At 38.4% G+C, this 18,250-nt stretch overlaps 1 non-coding gene across 1 annotated transcript; it reads left to right on the top strand.

The window, feature by feature from the left end:
- The first annotated feature begins 17,684 nt into the window (after positions 1-17,684).
- On the top strand, positions 17,685-17,791 carry LOC143678478 (U6 spliceosomal RNA). Its single transcript, XR_013173285.1, has one exon. It is a non-coding gene; the product is annotated as a U6 spliceosomal RNA (small nuclear RNA).
- The last annotated feature ends 459 nt before the right edge of the window (positions 17,792-18,250 follow it).

Genomic DNA, 18,250 nt, shown 5'->3' with positions numbered 1-18,250 from the left:
ACTAAGCATATTAAAAAGTGCTCAACATCATTAGTCTTCAGGGAAATACAAATTAAAACCACAATGAGATATCATTTTACTCCCACCAGAATGGATAGTATTAAAAAGCCTGGTAATACCAAGCACTGGTGAGGATTTGAGCAACTGAAACTCTCAAATTTTGTTGGTGAAAGTGAAAAATGTACAAGCACTTTGCAAAACTGTTTGGCAGTTCCTTGCCAAAGTCAACATACATCTAAATCTAGACCTTGAAATTCCACATCTATATATTTTCCCAAAAGAAACGGAAACATATGTTCACGCAAAGATCTGTATATGAATGTTTGCAGCTCTATTCACAGTAGTCAAAGCCTAGAAGTTACCAGATAGTTCTCCATATAAGAATAGGTAAACAATTTGTGGTATGTTCATAAAGCAGAAGAGTATTCAGAAAAAAGAACAAATTATTGTTATATACAAAATTGTGCATACTGTATACTTCCCTTTGTATGAAGTTCAATAACAGAAAAAGCTTTTCTATGGTTATATGGTGTGGGGTAGGGAACAGATTGCCTGGAAAGCATAAGGAGGAAACTTTCTGAGTTGATATTTTATATTTTATTCAGGGTGGTAACTATACAAGTGTTTACATTTATAAAAATTCATCAAATTTTATGATTATGATGTACATTTCTCTGCATGTAAGTTTTACCTGGACACACATGTGCATGCATATAAACACATGAACTGATTATATATGCTTGTGTGTGTAGACACATGTATGTATAATATGCATATAAACATGTATCAGGATGTGCAAGGTGGTAAACAGTGATAACTTCTTGCCAGTGGGCTTCTGAATATGTTAATAGTCTTTTTCATCTGTTTGAAGTTGTTTTCTCTAATGAGTAAACTTCACTTTTTTTTTTAACAACAGAAAACAAATCAACAACAAAAGAAACTAAAGAATAGTTTTTTTTATTAATTAAAAAAAGAATTAACAAAACAATTAGAAATCATTCCAATCTACATGTACAATCAGTAATTCTTAATAACATCACATAGTTGCATATTCATCATTTCTTAGTACATTTGCATCGATTTAGAAAAAGAAATAAAAAGACAACAGAATAAGAATTAAAACAATAATAGAAAGAAAAAAAAACAAAAAAAACAAAAACAAAAAACCTATACCTCACATGCAGCTTCATTCAGTGTTTTAACATAATTGCATTACAATTGGGTAGTATTGTGCTGTCCATTTCTGAGTTTTTATATCCAGTCCCGTTGTACAGTCTGTATCCCTTCATCTCCAATTATCCCTTCTCTTTTTTTTTTTTTTAATTAACGGAAAAAAAGAAATTAACCCAACATTTAGAGATCATACCATTCTACACATGCAATCATTAATTCTTAACATCATCACATAGATGCATGATCATCATTTCTTAGTACATTTGCATTGGTTTAGAAGAACTAGCGACATAACCGAAAAAGATATAGAATGTTAATATAGAGAAAAAAATAAAAGTAATAATAGTAAAATCAAAACAAAACAAAACAAAACAAAACAAAAACCTATAGCTCAGATGCAGCTTCATTCAGTGTTTTAACATGATTACTTTACAATTAGGTATTATTGTGCTGTCCATTTTTGAGTTTTTGTATCTAGTCCTGTTGCACAGTCTGTATCCCTTCAGCTTCAATTACCCATTGTCTTACCCTGTTTCTAACTCCTGCTGAACTCTGTTACCAATGACATATTTCAAGTTTATTCTCGAATGTCCGTTCACATCAGTGGGACCATACAGTATTTGTCCTTTAGTTTTTGGCTGGATTCACTCAGCATAATATTCTCTAGGTCCATCCATGTTATTACATGGTTCATAAGTTTATCTTGTCTTAAAGCTGCATAATATTCCATCGTATGTATATACCACAGTTTGTTTAGCCACTCTTCTGTTGATGGAGATTTTGGCTGTTTCCATCTCTTTGCAATTGTAAATAATGCTGCTATAAACATTGGTGTGCAAATGTCCGTTTGTGTCTTTGCCCTTAAGTCCTTTGAGTAGATACCTAGCAATGGTATTGCTGGGTCGTATGGCAATTCTATATTCAGCTTTTTGAGGAACTGCCAAACTGCCTTCCACAGTGGTTGCACCCTTTGACATTCCCACCAACAGTGGATAAGTGTGCCTGTTTCTCCGCATCCTCTCCAGCACTTGTCATTTTCTGTTTTGTTGATAATGGCCATTCTGGTGGGTGTGAGATGATATCTCATTGTGGTTTTGATTTGCATTTCTCTAATGGCCAGGGACATTGAGCATCTCTTCATGTGCCTCTTGGCCATCCGTATTTCCTCTTCTGAGAGGTGTCTGTTCAAGTCTTTTTCCCATTTTGTAATTGGGTTGGCTGTCTTTTTGTTGTTGAGATGAACAATCTCTTTATAAATTCTGGATACTAGACCTTTATCTGATATATCATTTCCAAATATTGTCTCCCATTGTGAAGGCTGTCTTTCTACTTTCTTGATGAAGTTCTTTGATGCACAAAAGTGTTTAATTTTGAGGAGTTCCCATTTATTTATTTCCTTCTTCAGTGCTCTTGCTTTAGGTTTAAGGTCCATAAAACCGCCTCCAGTTGTAAGATCCATAAGATATCTCCCAACATTTTCCTCTAACTGTTTTATGGTCTTAGACCTAATGTTTAGATCTTTGATCCATTTTGAGTTAACTTTTGTATAGGGTGTGAGAGATGGGTCTTCTTTCATTCTTTTGCATATGGATATCCAGTTCTCTAGGCACCATTTATTGAAGAGACTGCTCTGTCCCAGGTGAGTTGGCTTGACTGCCTTATCAAAGATCAAATGTCCATAGATGAGAGGGTCTATATCTGAGCACTCTATTCGATTCCATTGGTCGATATATCTATCTTTATGCCAATACCATGCTGTTTTGACCACTGTGGCTTCATAATATGCCTTAAAGTCAGGCAGCGCGAGACCTCCAGCTTCGTTTTTTTTCCTCAAGATGTTTTTAGCAATTCGGGGCACCCTGCCCTTCCAGATAAATTTGCTTATTGGTTTTTCTATTTCTGAAAAATAAGTTGTTGGGATTTTGATTGGTATTGCATTGAATCTGTAAATCAATTTACGTAGGATTGACATCTTAACTATATTTAGTCTTCCAATCCATGAACACGGTATGCCCTTCCATCTATTTAGGTCTTCTGTGATTTCTTTTAGCAGTTTTTTGTAGTTTTCTTTATATAGGTTTTTTGTCTCTTTAGTTAAATTTATTCCTAGGTATTTTATTCTTTTAGTTGCAATTGTAAATGGGATTCGTTTCTTGATTTCCCCCTCAGCTTGTTCATTACTAGTGTATAGAAATGCTACAGATTTTTGAATGTTGATCTTGTAACCTGCTACTTTGCTGTACTCATTTATTAGCTCTAGTAGTTTTGTTGTGGATTTTTCCGGGTTTTTGACGTATAGTATCATATCGTCTGCAAACAGTGATAGTTTTACTTCTTCCTTTCCAATTTTGATGCCTTGTATTTCTTTTTCTTGTCTAATTGCTCTGGCTAGAACCTCCAACACAATGTTGAATAATAGTGGTGATAGTGGACATCCTTGTCTTGTTCCTGATCTTAGGGGGAAAGTTTTCAATTTTTCCCCATTGAGGATGATATTAGCTGTGGGTTTTTCATATATTCCCTCTATCATTTTAAGGAAGTTCCCTTGTATTCCTATCTTTTGAAGTGTTTTCAGCAGGAAAGGATGTTGAATCTTGTCGAATGCCTTCTCTGCATCAATTGAGATGATCATGTGATTTTTCTGCTTTGATTTGTTGATATGGTGTATTACATTAATTGATTTTCTTATGTTGAACCATCCTTGCATACCTGGGATGAATCCTACTTGGTCATGATGTATAATTCTTTTAATGTGTTGTTGGATACGATTTGCTAGAATTTTATTGAGGATTTTTGCATCTGTATTCATTAGAGAGATTGGTCTGTAGTTTTCTTTTTTTGTAATATCTTTGCCTGGTTTTGGTATGAGGGTGATGTTGGCTTCATAGAATGAATTAGGTAGTTTTCCCTCCACTTCGATTTTTTTGAAGAGTTTGAAGAGAATTGGTACTAATTCTTTCTGGAACGTTTGGTAGAATTCACATGTGAAGCCATCTGGTCCTGGACTTTTCTTTTTAGGAAGCTTTTGAATGACTAATTCAATTTCTTTACTTGTGATTGGTTTGTTGAGGTCATCTATGTCTTCTTGAGTCAAAGTTGGTTGTTCATGTCTTTCCAGGAACCCGTCCATTTCCTCTAAATTGTTGTATTTATTAGCGTAAAGTTGTTCATAGTATCCTGTTATTACCTCCTTTATTTCTGTGAGGTCAGTAGTTATGTCTCCTCTTCCATTTCTGATCTTATTTATTTGCATCCTCTCTCTTCTTCTTTTTGTCAATCTTGCTAAGGGCCCATCAATCTTATTGATTTTCTCATAGAACCAACTTCTGGCCTTATTGATTTTCTCTATTGTTTTCATGTTTTCAATTTCATTTATTTGTGCTCTAATCTTTGTTATTTCTTTCCTTTTGCTTGCTTTGGGGTTAGCTTGCTGTTCTTTCTCCAGTTCTTCCAAATGGATAGTTAATTCCTGAATTTTTGCCTTTTCTTCTTTTCTGATATAGGCATTTAGAGCAATAAATTTCCCTCTTAGCACTGCCTTTGCTGCGTCCCATAAGTTTTGATATGTTGTGTTTTCATTTTCATTCGCCTCGAGGTATTTGCTAATTTCTCTTGCAATTTCTTCTTTGACCCAGTCGTTGTTTAGGAGTGTGTTGTTGAGCCTCCACGTATTTGTGAATTTTCTGGCACTCTGCCTATTATTGATTTCCAACATCATTCCTTTATGGTCCGAGAAAGTGTTGTGTAAGATTTCAATCTTTTTAAATTTGTTGAGACTTGCTTTGTGACCCAGCATATGGTCTATCTTTGAGAATGATCCATGAGCACTTGAGAAAAAGGTGTATCCTGCTGTTGTGGGATGTAATGTCCTATAAATGTCTATTAAGTCTAGTTCATTTATAGTAATATTCAGATTCTCCATTTCTTTGTTGATCCTCTGTCTAGATGTTCTGTCCCTTGATGAGAGTGGTGAGTTGAAGTCTCCAACTATTATGGTATATGAGTCTATTTCCCTTTTCAGTGTTTGCAGTATATTCCTCACGTATTTTGGGGCATTCTGATTCGGTGCGTAAATATTTATGATTGTTATGTCTTCTTGTTTAATTGTTCCTTTTATTAGTATATAGTGTCCTTCTTTGTCTCTTTTAACTGTTTTACATTTGAAGTCTAATTTGTTGGGTATTAGTATAGCCACTCCTGCTCTTTTCTGGTTGTTATTTGCATGAAATATCTTTTCCCAACCTTTCACTTTCAACCTATGTTTATCTTTGGGTCTAAGATGTGTTTCCTGTAGACAGCATATCGAAGGATCCTGTTTTTTAATCCATTCTGCCATTCTATGTCTTTTGATTGGGGAATTCAGTCCATTGACATTTAGTGTTATTACTGTTTGGATAATATTTTCCTCTAACATTTTGCCTTTTGTATTATATATATCATATCTGATTTTCCTTCTTTCTACACTCTTTTCCATATCTCTCTCTTCTGTCTTTTTGTATCTGACTCTAGTGCTCCCTTTAGTATTTCTTGCAGAGCTGGTCTCTTGGTCACAAATTCTTTCAGTGACTTTTTGTCTGAGAATGTTTTAATTTCTCCCTCATTTTTGAAGGATAATTTTGCTGGATATAGGAGTCTTGGTTGGCAGTTTTTCTCTTTTAGTATTTTAAATATATCATCCCACTGTCTTCTAGCTTCCATGGTTTCTGCTGAGAAATCTACACAAAGTCTTATTGGGTTTCCCTTGTATGTAATGGATTGTTTTTCTCTTGCTGCTTTCAAGATCTTCTCTTTCTCTTTGACCTCTGACATTCTAACTAGTAAGTGTCTTGGAGAACGCCTATTTGGGTCTAATCTCTTTGGGGTGCGCTGCACTTCTTGGATCTGTAATTTTAGGTCTTTCATAAGAGTTGGGAAATTTTCAGTGATAATTTCTTCCATTAGTTTTTCTCCTTCTTTTCCCTTCTCTTCTCCTTCTGGGACACCCACAACACGTATATTTGTGCGGTTCATATTGTCCTTGAGTTCCCTGATACCCTGTTCAAATTTTTCCATTCTTTTCCCTATAGTTTCTGTTTCTTTTTGGAATTCAGATGTTCCATCCTCCAAATCACTAATTCTATCTTCTGTCTCTTTAAATCTATCATTGTAGCTATCCATTATTTTTTCTATGTTTGCTACTTTATCCTTCACTTCCATAAGTTCTGCGATTTGTTTTTTCAGTTTTTCTATTTCTTCTTTATGTTCAGCCCATGTCCTCTTCATGTCCTCCCTCAATTTATCGATTTCATTTTTGAAGAGGTTTTCCATTTCTGTTCGTATATTCAGCATTAGTTGTCTCAGCTCTTGTGTCTCATTTGAGCTATTGGTTTGTTCCTTTGACTGAGCCATATTCTCAATCTTTTGAGCGTGGACAGTTATCTTCTGCTGCTGGCGTCTGGGCATTTATTCAGATTTCTCTTGGTGTTGGACCCAGCAAGGTTGTAATATTTTTCTGTGAAATCTCTGGGTTCTGTTTTTCTTATCCTGCCCAGTAGGTGGCGCTTGTGGCACACGTTTGTCTGCGGGTCCCACCAGTAAAAGGTGCTGTGGGACCTTAAACTTTGGAAAACTCTCGCCGTCCTGGGGGTTCGCTAGCCGAAGCGACTTGAGCCGGCCCGGGGTCCGAACGCAGGGAGGGTGTCCGAACGCAGGGAGGGTTGCTGGTCGCCGCAGCCAGGGAAAGAGCCCGTCCGAATTTCCTAGTCGGCCCTGGGCAACAAGCGTGGCGGGAGGGCGCCAGCGGCAGCGGCCCGTCCAAGAGAGTGCACGTTCCCCGGGAGTCACGGGGTCACCGTTCTCCGCGGCCTGGGGGTTTCCGATCCAATTCTCTCAGTTGGTCCGGGGGCTGCGCGTGGTGTGGGCGCCAGTCGCCTTGGTTTCAGGGGACCACCTCTCCAATTCTCCCAGCCGGCCCGGGAAGGGGGAAGGGAGTAACTCCGGCCGCTTGCCACCCCGCCCGGTAAGGCCCGCGCGCCTCGGCGATCTCACCCGAGCTGCTTCTCTCAGCCAGCCAGCCATTCCAGGATGGGGTACGCTGTCTTTTTTATCTCTGTTGTGGCTTTGGGCGCTTTCTGTATCGTTTCTACTCCCCTAGTAGGTGTCCTGGAGAAGAAACTAAGATCCGCGCGTCTTACTAAGCCGCCATCTTCCAGGAAGTCCAAAATCTTCCTAAGTGTACTGAAGTTCTGTCACTTCATGGTTTTTGGACCACTGATGTTCTCTCCCAAACACTGGTTACTGCAGCAGCATTTCTGCAGGCAGTTGGCCTCACCTCACCAAGAATAGTTTTTAATTGTAGATTTTGGTCTAATTAATTTCCTGTGATTGGCTACTTAATTTTTACAGGCTTTTCACCATTATAGTCATAGAGAGCAGTGACAATAAGATAATAAATAAAATGGGGGACATCTAAACAATGAATGGAAATGCTGAAAGTTGCACAAAACATAGCTGGTCAACTTCATTCTGTATTCATTTTTGAATTTCATTTTGAATGAAAAATGAAAATATATATTCATTTTTACATAATTTTTTACTTGACTATAACAATAGTAAGCTTCCAGTGGCTTCATGGTGCCTGTCGTGCTTTATCCAAACTTTCATATCTGACTCTATCCCTCCCATGTTTTCAACATTCTGCATCTTCAAGTGCTATGAAGGCAAGGGCATGTCTGTTTTGGATACAACACATTATCCCCAGAGCAGAGCAAAGTGCCTGCTTTCCAGTAGATATACAATAAATTGTTTCTACATAATTAAATGAGTTGATTATATGCCTGAGATATGTCTAATCACTGCCCCACATACAGTTTATTACATTTCACCCTCCCCTCTTCTTCTCTAAATCATATTCATTCTTTGTGGCCAAACTGAACCCTCCATGAGTTCTTTCCTGACAGTCAATCTGGCTTCTCCCTTCTCTGAATGTGTATTTACCACTGTGAAAGCTTCATTATTAACATTTCATTTTTTTCATTTTTGGCAACCATCTTCCTATCTGTTGGAAAGTTCCTTTAGAAAGGGAAACTGGCCTTGGACTTTTTTACCTTCCTCAGTGCATAGTACTTGGTGTATCTTTTTCCCATAGCACAAACCCCGTACTCAACCTACTGACACCAGGTCCATGTACTTTAGCCTTCCAAAAAAACCCACTAAAATTTATCTTGAATATATTACTGACTCCTTCACTCATTACTCCTCCCTCCCTTCTAGAGTCCTGTGAAAAATAAATAAGGAACTGAGAAGCCCTGACCCACTTTTCTAGGCTCATTGGGGCATATCTTGTGTCTTGCTCATGTTCCATGATTGATGAATCTATGATTTACCCTGTGCTACAAATGTTGCATATAAAGTGCCAAAAAGTCGTAGAATGTTCAAGCTAGACACAGAGGATGATGAATCCCAGTCTTCGCCTCCTATAAATAAGGAATCTAGGATGTGACCCACTACCCTGAGGAAACATAGTTCACACATGTTAGGAAGATAAGGTTTGTAGAGCATATTTCAGTGCTCTTTCCTTTCTTGTAATCACTTCTCTGTGGCCTTCCCCTCATGCACTCCCATCCTGCCAGAGGCATCTGCTTACCTTAGGATTAGGATCGTTAAAACACAGATACCAAGAGAAAGAGGAGTCATTATTCAGCTCTTGCATGAGCCAGCAACAATAAAATTGCCTTGGAAGCCTGACTTCATAGAAAGAGAAAATATATTTTTTAATTCCTTTGCCATCATTAACATATTATGAGTCAGGACCAACAGATTAAATCATCAAGTTTCTTCCATAGTGTAGAGACAAGATTGATTCCACCATTAAGACTGAACTGTGAGGACTGCTGTTCTCAGGAAGATGAATGGTAATCAGTGATATGCCTAAGTCAGTCCATGACAGAAAGGAACATGAGATGAAAGTCTGCTCTTTCTGTGCTGGTGAACTGTGGGGAGGAGAAAGGAGACAGCGAGAAAGGACTTAGCTTTAGCAACTAACGATTCACCCTCAAACCTACTATCTTTAAACACTGTTTATTCAGTTCATGATTCTGCAGGTCATCTAATTGAGTAGAGCTCAGGTATGTAGTTCTAGTCTCAGCCAGGCTCACTCTTGAGTCTGTGATCCGCTGCTAGGTCAGCAGGTGGCTAGCCCATCTAGGATGGCTTCAGCTGGGCAGCTTGTCTCTGTTTTCCAGGGTGTCTCCTCTTCCAGACAGCTGTCCTGGGCTTGTTCATATGGTGGTGGTAGGGTCCCAAGGGAGCAGACAGAAGCACTTCTGGTTCTTAACATCAAATATGGCAACACTTCTACTGCATTTTATTGATCAAAGCAGCCCAGATTCAAGGAGGGAGGGAGACTCCACCTCTTATTGATAAGAGCGTCAAAGTCACATTCAAAGGAGTATTAATGTGAATAACTGTGGCCACTTTGTAAACAATTTTCCATAAGGTTCATGACCCTCTCCACCCTGAATCTCTTCCCCCTGCTAAGGACAAGGGTGTTGTTAAGTAGAATGAGAAGAAAATGGAAACTATTAGGCTTTGAACTATTTCACAGAAGATTAGCAGCATAACTTATTGAGGAAGAGGGAGGTTCTGGGTCTAACCCCCTGAGATCTATCTTGATTCCTTTGTGACAATAGTGGAAGGTATCCATAAAATTCAGCCTGCCATGAAAGGGATGAAAAAGAACATTCATGGTGCTTACCTGTAACCTCTCAGACAGGTCATCATGGTGGGGTCAAAAACCTCAGGGTGATACCACTGCCTGCAAGATCCTGGGTAGGCTGAGTCAGCAGAGAGCACCATGGGCCCTGATCATACTGAGAGAATAAACCACAAGCAAACTCCAGCAGGGTGAGCAGTGACCAATAGACTTGGGAATACTCCATTGTTAACTGAGGCCAGCAAGTACCCAAGGAACAGCCTAAGAACCTGCTTGCATATAAAAGAGCAACTTCCCTAACACAAAATGGACCAAGTAAGCTCCACATATATATCTCGACATCCTCTTCAGGAGAGCAGGAAGGAAGACTGGACATTTATCCAAAAAGCTCTGTCTAAACAACAAGAGACTGAGATTTTATTGCATTTTAATGTCTTTCTTGCACCTCTGGTGTTGAGGAAGACTACATCTCAAAAAAACATAAAATTACATTTTCTTTGTGCAACTGGCATAGGTTGAATTAGTTGACATGCAGATGTGACAATGTTTGATTTGTTTCTGATTTCTAACCTCAACCACATTAAGGCGAAGTAACCTAATGACCATAGCTTTCCGGTTATTTTCAATTAGAATCCGAAGAACTTCATTGTTCTTGGAAGTGGCAAAATTTCTTAAATGGAACATGAAACATATTAGCCATAAAATAGAAGTAGTAATAATTTGGACTTTATTAAAATGAAGAACTTTTGTTCGTGAAGGGATATTTTAAAAGAAAGTGAAAATGTAACCTACAGAGTAGAGAAGGTATTAACTTTCTCTTTCTGTATGTAAGTCAGATTTATATGGATTCATATCCAGAGTATATAAAGAACTTCTCTAAATCAATAACAGCAGGACAGCCCAATGGGAAAATAGGCAATCGATTGAACAGGCACTTCACAAAAGAAGATTTTCAAGTGGCCAATAAACATATCCAAAGTTCCTTAAGTTCGTTAGTTACCAGGAAAATGCAAATTAAAACTGCCACGAGACACTATTACATACTCAGAAGAATAGCTAACATTAAAGAGAGAAGAATATCAAGTGAAAATGAGGATTTGAAACAACTGGACAACTTGCACAGTGCTCTCTGGAAAAGTGTTTGATAACATATATGAAAACTGAAGACATGATCTAAACATTCCATTCCTGAGAACAAATTCAAGAGAATGGACAAATTTTTATCAAAATACACAGACTGGATTATTCATATAAGCACTATTTTTATATATCACCAAAGTGGAAGTTATTCTTATTCCTAAATAGTATGGAGTAGATAAATCGTGGTCAATATGTGGTGTTCACATAATAGAATACTTCGCAGTTTAATACTATTAAACATAAAGTTGAGTTAAAGAAGCAAGACCCAAAATATACTGTGATTTTATTTGTAAAAAGTACAAAAGCAAGTGAAACTCATCCATGATTGTGAATTCAACATATTGGTTACTCTTTAGTGAGTAGGCTGAGAGACTGGAAGGCAGCAAAGGAGGGGTTCTCAGGAGGCTGGTAAATGATGTTTTGAATCTCAATGTTGGTTATACTGATACGTTCAGTTTGTGAAAATTTAACAGTCTGTACCCTGAGAAGAACTTTTCAGTATGCTTATTAGATATCAGGAAAAGATTTTTAAAGTGTGGCCCAGTCCAGTTAAAGCTGTAAACTTTTGGTGTTATGCCAACAAGATGGAAGAATGGACAGCTCCAAGCTCCTGTCTTTCCACAGAAACATTGAAAAATAACCATTAAGTTTCAGAACCAAGTTTGTCAGAACTCTGGAAAACTGCCTGCAAGATCCTGTGTAGGCTGAGTCAGCAGAGAGTACCATGGGCCCTCTTAGCAACTGAGTGACTGCTGAATCAAGAAAAAGGCAACTGAATAGGAAAGCTGTGTGGTATGGATACCTGCTCTTTGCCCCTCTTCCCTGGTCAGGCAGAAACCTGGAGATAGTAGCCCTGAGATCCTAGAGTGACTCTCTGGTCCCTGGCTCCAGAAGAAGAGCAGACCTTACTTGAAAATTGTGTTTGTGTGTTCTAATCTGTTTGGAAGCTACCTGAAGGAATTACAGAAGGTGTTTATCTCAGGTTTGCCTACCTTAGAACTTAATTAAGGTAAAAAAAAAAAAAGTGGTGGATATTGTTCAAAAACATCAAGGAGAGGTTACTTCATTGTTGTTGTTTGGAAATTGGGGCATTCAAAAGCATCCATGTATACTAGAGAATTTAAAAATCTGTGTACATAACCAGGACAAGAAACATGTTCAGAAGAGCAGATCTGAGGAGAAAGAACAAAGAATCAATGAAATTATCCAGTCTGAGGATTAGAAAGAAAAAAGAAATGAAAAATAAAAATGAACAAAGCCAAAGGAACTTTTCAGACACCATCAAGCAAAACAGCATCCATATTATGAAAGCCCCAGAAGGAGAAGCGAGAAAGAAGAAAAAAAGAATATTTGAAGACAAAATGGCTGAAAATTTCCCAAATTTCATGAAAAGACATGAATCTACCTATCAAAAAACCCAATGAACTCTAAGTAGGATAAACTCAAAGAGATCCACACTGAGATGTATATAATCAAGCTGTCAGAGTCAAAGAAAAGTCAAAAGTCAAAAGACAAAGAGAATCCTGAAAGCAGCAAGAGTGAAACGACTCATCACATACAAGGGATCCTCAGTCAGAATACGCCATAGAAATCACGGAGGCCAAAAGTCAGTGGGATGAAAGGAAAAAAGCTCAACCAAAAATTCAATATCCAGAAAACTGTCATGCAAAGATGAGGGAAAATTAAGACCTTGCCAGATAAACAACAGGCTTTTCAGAGCAATCTAGGCACTTTCCATCAAGCACCTCACAATTCTTCCAGATTCTGCCCATTACCCAATTCCAAAGCCACGTCCACATTTTTAGTTATTTGCTAGTAGCAGTGACCTACTCTCCTGTACCAAAATGGTTTCAGTTGTCCCATTGCTAAAGCAAACACCATGAATGGTTTGGCTTAAACAATGGGAGTTTATTGGCTCATGGTTTTGAGGCTAGGAGAAGTCCAAATCAAGGTATCATCAAAGCAATGCTTTCCTCCAAAAGCCTGGCATTCTGGGGCTGGATGCTGGTGATTCTTGGTCCTTGGCTTCTCTGTCACATAGCAATACACATGGTGGCCTTGCCTCACCTGGCCTTTCCCTTTTCTTCTGTGTTCTGTTGACTTTCAGCTTCTGGCTGCTTCCCCTGTGTCATTTTACCTATCTGTCTAAATTTCATTCTGCTTATAAAGGACTCCATTATTAGGATTAAGATCCTCCTGATTGAGCTGTGCCACTCCTTAACTGACATAACCTTGTCAAAAGCCTCTTCTTACAATGGGTTCACACCTACAGGAATGGGTTAAGTTTAAGAGCATGTTTTTTCTGGGGTACATTTTTCTAAACTACCACAACGTTCATGTTCATAAATTGGAAGACTGGATATTGCTAAGGTGTCAACACTATCCAAAGTAGTCTACAGAGTCAACGTTCTTTTCTTTGCATAAATGAAAAGCCAATCCTCAAAATTCATATGGAATTTCAAGGGGCCCCAAATAGACAAAACAATCTTGAAAAAGAACCAAGTTGGAGAATACACACTTCCCAATTTCAAAACTTACCACAAAGCTACAATTATCAAAACAGTGAGGCACTGGCATGAGCATAGACACGTAGACAAATGTAATAGAATTGTGAGACCAGAGATAAATCCACATATCTATGGCCAGTTGATTTTTGGCAAAAGTTCCAAACCCACTCAATGGGGGAAAGAATGATCTCTTTAACAAATGGTGCTGGAAAACTGGATATCCATAAGCAAAAGAATGAAACTGAACCACATCTTACAAAAATCTTTCCTCTTCCCCCAAGGTACCTGGCTTACAGAAGAATACCTCAAGCCCAGTTGTCTTCTGAAATTGAGCTTAACCCACAGAAGATAAGCATCCTCCTCATACCAAATTATAGAGGGATAGCTATTCCACTCTTCAGCTTTGCATTTACTTCAATTATCTTCTCTGTTAGGTTAGACACTGGATTAGAGCAGCCTAAGTTTATGTTCAATTTAGGAAAAATGCTTCCTCTTGTCATAGGAACTTCAGATATTTATGAATGGCTTTTTGGAGCTCCTCTGTGATAAGCAGAATATTGCACACGCACATGCACACATACACACACACACCAAAAATGTCAAAGCAGTAATCCCCAGATCCTGTGCAGATGTTATGATGCCTGGGAAGGGGGGATTAAAGTTGTTAATTGGCTGACAAAATAAGGAGATGAACCTGGATTACCTAGGTGGACCCCAAGTAATCACAGGGGTCCTTCAAAGTGGAAGAGGTTGGCAGAAATATAAAACAATGCAGTAAAAGAAGGACTTGACCCACCACTTCTGGCTTTGAAGTTGGAAGGGAACCTTGAGCCAATGAATACAAACAGCTACTAGAAGCTGGCAAAGGCCAGAGCACAAATTCTTCCCTAGAACCTCCAAAAGGGAACTCAGCTTTGATGACACCATCATTTTAATGCAGTGAGACCCATTTTGGAATTTTGACTCCCAGAATTGTAAGATAATACATTTATATTGTTTTAACCCACTAAGTTTGTGGTAATTCTTTATAGCAGAAATAGGAAACGAATATACCCTCTCTTAGCTTGGAGAGAGGGTAGAGATCATTCCTTCCCCGCAGCTATGTGAGGCAGGTTAGATAGGGAAGGACAGAGCAGGAAGTGACCTTAAGACCATAACAAAAAGTTCCTTTTGGTGTGCACACACCTAGCCCCATACACCTAACCTTCACTCAGGTCGGCACCTGAAAAGAACCAAAGAAAAGTGCAACTGACCCATCCTTTATTAGCATAGCCAGAGGGGGAAAGGCCCTTCCAAGTCCTTCTAATGCAAGGATCCTGACTTCAAACTGCTTCTCTTCCTTTGGAGAATGCCTGTGCTCATCTTCAAGTGTACAGCTTCACAACGCATTAAAGGTTTGAACTGTACACTCTGATTAGTCCTCAAATTTTCTCCTGTGGCTGAGTTTCCTTTCCTATGCCTGAGTCAAGAACCTTCACGTCAGCCCCTGGACTTCTCCAAGAATTCCCACGGTTCTCCAGCATCCAGCAGAGAATTCCCAGAGCCCTCCAGCATCCAGCCTAGAACTCCTGGGCTCTCTGACATCCAGCCGAGAGCTCCCGGGGTTCTCTGGCATCAAGCTTACTAAGCTATTTGGCTGGACACACTGACTGGTCCTTGAATTCTTTCTTGCGACTGAGTCAAGAACCCTCATGGTGCCAGCCCTTGGTTGAGGTCTCAATTTCTCTGAGATTCAATTCAACTTCTTCCACTTCATATGTCCTTCTCTTTTAGGGGATGCCAAGCTCAAGATTCCAATAATGATTTTCCCTTTTCCCCCTCCTTCAAGTCTTCTTCCTGTTATTTCCTGGAGAGTATAGGGAGGGAGAGAATGGGGGTGAAGGCAGTGACTGGGGACAGCAGGGCATATTTTGCTACATTTAGTAAGCCCTGGAGGGGGTATTTGGTCTCTATTATTTGCAGCTCTTTTTTGAATGCAGAGGTAATTATAATCTCTCAGGTCTTGTTCTGGGTCCTTGTTTCTAAATCTGTGGCAATAATAAGGTTCCAAAATATCCTGTCACATTTGCATAACCGAGTGGTGACCTATACACGAAAATTTTTGACTACCATACCATATATATAAGCTACATGGATTGAGGCATAGATTCTAAGTAGCTTTTTTCTGCCTTTCTATTTTTTAATGATATGTGCACATAGTTAAAGTCTAATACTAGAACTAGGCTGATAATTTAAAAAGCAATACCTTGTTTCTTTCCCTAGAGAAATTGTCCAATTTCCAGCCTGGTTGGTACATGCTTGATTGTTGAGCAGGACAGGAGGTTAAATGTCTGGCCTTTTGATATTCAGATTTTGACTCAATATCTTTGCTTTTTGACCCATAGCTCCCTGAGTTTACCTCTCCAGGTGAGTTACTTGGCTGTTTGGGGTGTGTGAATGTTCAGTCAACCAGTACATGTATTTTTAGCCCCACTTCATCCTGATTTCCATCAGAACATCACAGTCCCTCCTATCCCTGTGACTCTGAGGGTGCTACAGCATGAATCAGCTTGCCCATTATTTTCATCCCTCCACCCCCAACAGACAGTTTGGTTTCAGCATCTCTGCTCTGCTAACTCAGTTATGACTCATCCATCTATTTTCCAACCTTCAAAATTCTGTTGACAATCTGGTCTGCTCTCATCTCCTCTCCAGTTCTCTTGTCTTTGCAGAAAGGCATAACATTGCACATCATATATCCTTTTTTCTGTAATTGAAGGGGGTTCTGCAATAGAATAGAGATAAATGTGTATGATCTACCTGCCTTGTTCATCTGCAAATACCCTTCCTTTGTTTCTTAAAATACTTACATTGTCTCTAAATATTACCTGCGGGAAACAGTGCAAGCATTAGAATTCTACCTCTTTGTATAAAGGCTAGCCATTTCTCCCTATTTGAACCCCCCTCAAAAATTCCCCCAATTTAATGTAATTCAATAAATTGATAAAGCTGTGTGCTATCAGTAGCAATTTAGATAAAGTAGCAAGTGTGGCCTCCACTGGGGGGTCAGTTTGCAGTTTCTGGTTTCCATGGTCACAGGCACTATGAAATTGCAGTAAATAAATAGTGAAATACTCCTTGGCTCTATGCATTTACAGTGTTCAATATTTATAGGTATAGCAAACTCACTGAGTCTTCAAAAAAATTAAAATGAGTCTGTTTCCTAAAGGGTATCCCTTTTGTTATTGTCAGTGAACAAAACCAAATTCTTGCTGTTGATAAGCAGATACTAAAAGAGAATTAAAATATAATCTTTGGCTGACTTTTAGTTTACTTCTAAAGAGATCATTCACTTCCCCCCAAAATATTGATTTCATTTTTTTAAATGGATAAGTCATTTGTTGAATGATAAAGGTCTTACGATCTTTTCTTTGCCTGTTTACGTTTTCTATTAATGACTACTAACATCAAAAGTGTATTTATTTTATGCCCCCACAGATGGTGAGTTGAATTAGAGCTATCCAAGACTTTCAAATGACTTATCAGTCACCAATTAGCCAATAGTTTTTCTCCAAAGATCCTTCATTTGTGCTTTGACGTCAAAAGACTAGAATAGCCTGATGTGAGGCTGCATGAGAAAATGTGGTAAAATTTAAATCAGAGCATCTGAAATGATAGTGAATTTAAGGGTTCTAGAGAGGCACATAGAAGAAATGTTTCAATTGAGGGACATTATGGGGAAGAAATAATACAATAAAGAACACATTTGTGGTTGACTAAAGTTTCTCTGCTGTTTTCTGAGACAACTAAAATAGCGTAAATCTAAATAGGTATTCCAACATTTATCCCAGGCAAAAATTATGCAACCTGTTTTAACGCTGAAATCAGAAGAAAAGTCATACTTTGCAGCGTGCTGGTCTCTAGGCAGAGGGGATATACGAGCTCCCTCTGGTGGTGAATGTAAACAATAATAATAATAATTTACCAAATGTTATTGTTTTACCCTAAGACCATGTGAAACTTCATAAATGATCTTTCAATTGTCAGCAAGGGGTACCCTTCAAATTACCCTTTAGATTCTTTCCCAGTCTTTGGACTGGGGAAATAGTTCAATGTGGAATATTTTCCGATTTCTTTGGCTAGAGTCATCAGAAACTTGAAGTTAAATGCTGACTTAAAGGGCCAGTGATACTGTGCTCACTTTGGCTGCACATGTACTAAAATTGGAACGTTATGGAGAAGATTAGCATGGCTCCTGCACAAAGATGACGCGCAAATTCACGAAGCATTCATTTTTTTAAAAATAAAGATAAAAAGAATAAGATCAAAAGTCCAGTGATTTCTGTTTTGTTACCCAGAGCCTCTCTCTAAATCTGCAGAATCATGCACTCAATCACTCATTTATTAGGTGTAGCCTATGGAAGAATACTGGGATACTTTCGGGGTGAAACTGCAGTATTAAGCAAATGACTTTTTTCTACCATCACCACAGTTCATGAAATGAAAAGAATACATTTATATACATTGTGTATGTTTGTGATAGTCAAATGCAGGATTCACTGCTATCAGCTCTACCCTCTTGTTTGCAGCCAACAGGGATTTTATCTTTGTATCTTCTCTCCACATTATAATTGAAAGTGTATTTTTATACATTTAAATAAAAAAGGTTTGATACATACTTTATATTTGTCATTGAAATGCATGAGTTTGAAATATCTAATATATGCCACTTTTTAAAGTAATTGTATAAGGTAAACTT

The sequence above is a fragment of the Tamandua tetradactyla genome, chromosome 3 (assembly GCF_023851605.1).
Source record: "Tamandua tetradactyla isolate mTamTet1 chromosome 3, mTamTet1.pri, whole genome shotgun sequence".
NCBI classification, from domain to species: domain Eukaryota; kingdom Metazoa; phylum Chordata; class Mammalia; order Pilosa; family Myrmecophagidae; genus Tamandua; species Tamandua tetradactyla.
Note: the sequence above shows the minus strand (reverse complement) of the source record. Positions and strands in the feature narration are given on the sequence as shown.